Genomic DNA, 3,803 nt, shown 5'->3' with positions numbered 1-3,803 from the left:
GCATTCTGCACAGATGCCCGTCATAGGAAGTATATGTTGTAATATATATTACATGGTATGCACTAGGAGAGAGGCTTGGACCTGTTTTAAAAAATAAGATGAACAGTGAATATAGTCACAAAATACATTTTCTCTCTGACATGTCTTTTAAAAGAAAGGTAAATTCTGGGTATACTGATAGCAGCTTCGGTGTAGTTGATGTGTGATGACCTCCTTAAGTTTTCGATGAAACTTTGGTATTTTGAAACCTTTCAGCAACAACTTCACATATTCTACAGGGAAAGATCTCTTCCACTCCCCTTTCCCAGGGGTCTTATTCCCCTTCTTGCTAATGGTTATGACAATGATCAGACCAACGCGATTGATATCTCTGTGCCTTAAGTTTCGTACTGGCAGACTTCAATAAAAATGATGGATCTTTTTCTCTTTTCTAAGATTTTTTAGGTAATTTATTAACAAGATATGTCCTAGGAAAATGTATTTTTTCTCCTATTACTGTCTTAATAACACTTTTGCTAATGAGAAAACTGGATCACAGAGAAGTTAAATTACATTTTATGGAGTTTTGGTCAGTGAACCATAAGTGTTATGTCATTGGAAGTTACAAAATGTTTTTCTAGAAAAATTGTGATGCTTAATAATCTATATTGATGCTATCTCCTAAATCAACCTGGTAAATAGTTTCTGCATACCGTGAAGCCAGCACCAAGTTATAATGTTGTGTACCCTTGGGTCTAGCAAGCTGCCATCACTGTTCGATTTCACTCCCTATATCTAAGTAAAGAGAGTGTAGAGATTCTTATTCAGATTTCATGAAAAATCTAAAAAGGAAACAAGATGAAAATAGGAATAAAAAGAGTTAATTTTCTTTCTGGTATCTGTCTCTTTTATCCTAAAGTCTCTTAAAATATCCATGGAACTAACTCTTTTGTCCTGTTGGGTGGAGGAATTCTGCGATGGGCATTCTGTTGTTTGTTGTTGTTGCTGCCTCTTCTAAGTACTTAAAGACTTCCTTTCCCTTTTACATGGTTTAATATTTTGCTTGAAAGGGAGAATTTAAATCAAAGCCACTGGGTTTTTCTGGAACTTTTGCTCAAACTTTATTTCATCCTACAGAGAGACCTGTTATGAAATACCCAGTCAAAATTCTGCTTTCATATTTGTCACCAACAACTCCACCTTGTCAGGAGTCTATTTTTTGCTCTCCGAAACTGATGTGACTCACATTACTTTTGGTCACCCCATATGTATTTTCTTGTTTAAAAAATTTGAGCCTAGTTTTATAAGTGCTTTAAGGCTAACACTGGGTTTTTCTTTTTTTCCTGGTAGGATTTTTGAAGGCTTGAGCCACTGTCTCCTAGAGTACATTAGAGTTCTGGGACTTCCTGAGATATCTGACCATGTCCATGAAGCTGCTGCATATCCTAAATTATTTAGTGTCACATGCCATAATTTAAAGTATGCTTTATGATCTTTAATCGTCTCTGCAAGGGCTGTGGCACATTTAAGAAGTTGTGAACCCCATCAGTAGGAACTGATGGGCACGCTCCTTAGCTTTGTTATGATACAGATTGATCAAGTCCCCTGCTACTTCCTAAAAATCAAGCAGGTCCTCTGGGTAGAGACCGCTACTCCCTCTGTTCCACTCAGACTCTCATTTGTGGATTTTGGTAACTCCCAGGTTTCTGCCCACAGCCGTCCCATGAACGTTCAGTGTGTTCAGTGTCTTATCGTTTCTGCCGTTTTGATGCAGCTGATTATATTACAGATTGAACCAGACCTCTGCGTTCCAGAAGGGGCTCTGTATAGATCCGTTATCTGTTTTTCTGTCCCTGTTGATTCCTGATTTATTAATGATAATCCTAATAGATTGAAGCTTGCTTCTAAGCAGTATCTGTGCAAGAGTATTTTCTTTTGGGTATTGATTCCTATAGATCAGTCCAAACATGCTTCTACCTTGTCCCATATGAGTTCTCTGAAAAAATGTAAACTATGTTGTTAATATATGGGCATGAGGAGAAAGTATACCCTAAAAACTTGGGTATGAGATTGTGTGCTGAGAGTTAAATTGAATAAAGCTCCTCAGAATGGTTATGATTTTTATATGAGTCACAGTTAAGCAAAATTTTTCTATAAACATATGACTTAAGAGATTACAGAGCCCCTAGATTCTAATCAAGGTAGTCCCTGGGGGAAAAAAGTGAGAGGCAGGACTGGAAAATATAATTTGCTAATCAGAAACATAATTAGAGTCTTGTATCCTGTTGTGAGAAAGGCTGTATAAATTTAACCAAGTTAGTGACTAAGGATGTATAGGTAAGAAAAATCACAAAGGCAAATGTTGTTGATGCCCATTTAAATACAGCTGGGTGGAAAGGAATTCCTGAATGAAGGACTTGGTCGTCACCAGCAGTGAACATTATGCTGCTGATCAGTTGAGCCTCGTGTGGTGTGTGAGGTATGTCTACACTTTTCCCATAAATCTTCAAAATGATTTTAGAGGTACCCATGACTTTTGAAGCACCTATATTTTACAGATCAGGAAAATAAAGCTTAGACAAGCTCAAGAATTATCTTTAGTAATTTGCTTGTTATCAAGAAGTTTAGTTATAAACTGGGATTTGAACCCAGATTCTGGGGCTCTAAAGACCAACTGAGCTATGTGACCTTCTTACACCAAGACTATTCTATACCAATAAAAGAAACTTTTGAAGATCTAAGTACTCACATAACAAACAGGGTCATGTAGCTATCAAGAATCAAGTTATAGGACAGTTTCTTCCCTCCTGCCCCCCCAAATCTATGTGCCACTTTAAAAAACATTGTTACTCCCACCTTAAGCCCTTGGAGGCCATTGGTCTGTTTTCTGGTCCCATCCACATTTTTATAGCAGGGTCAACAACCTGTAGCTGTAGTTTGTCTGGGATGAAAATAATCATTGGTTAGATTGACAAGAATGTCTGATTGAATTGACAGCTGCACGTCTCATTGTAAATTAATAGAGTGACACTCTGATTGGAATTTGGCTTTCTATGTTGCTTGATTAGTAGGAGAGAATTCATTAACATTCTCAGTACTGTCATGGGTCTGCTTGAAAATGTTCCCTTTATGATAAAATAATAAGATGGCGTATGTATATGTGGGGGTGATGAATTTCAGTCTGGATCTAAAAGCATAGCTACATACATAGAGTCAGGATACCTGGTGCACTGCAACATCTACTTTAAATATAATTTGAATTTATATTGGTAAAAATATTTGTAACCAACAGCCAAAATCACATTGAAATAAAATCCCAAATCATCATTTCAGACGGTTTTTTGTTTCAGCAAGTGTTGTGAACTCAGTTCAGCCATCCAACGAGTATTTACTGAACATCTTTACAGGCTAGAAACTGGATGAAGATGTGAGGCACCGGACACAGTGGAGGCCATTGTCAGTCAAAGGAACAGCGTGCGTGCATATCTGACGTGAGAGGGGCATGGCCAACTGAGTGAGGAAAGAAGGCAGAGATAGCTAGAGGAAGATGGGAAACCAGTGTGAGAATGGGATGGGAGCAAACCGGAGAAGTAGGCAAGGCCCGGAGTCATTTTTCGTTTCTATGACTTATATTATGAAGAGTATCATTTTGTTCCCTGGCTCTGCCTGAATATACATGAGAATACTGTTTGACTCACACAGTCTCATCCTGACAGGTAAAGAAGCTTACACTATCAATGTACCTTTTTCTACTATGTATTATTAATTACACCCTCTCAACTGGACTCTTTCCATGGGCTTTAAAACTTGAGTTCTCCCATCTT

This window comes from Phyllostomus discolor, chromosome 5 (genome assembly GCF_004126475.2).
Source record: "Phyllostomus discolor isolate MPI-MPIP mPhyDis1 chromosome 5, mPhyDis1.pri.v3, whole genome shotgun sequence".
Lineage (NCBI taxonomy): Eukaryota > Metazoa > Chordata > Mammalia > Chiroptera > Phyllostomidae > Phyllostomus > Phyllostomus discolor.
Note: the sequence above shows the minus strand (reverse complement) of the source record.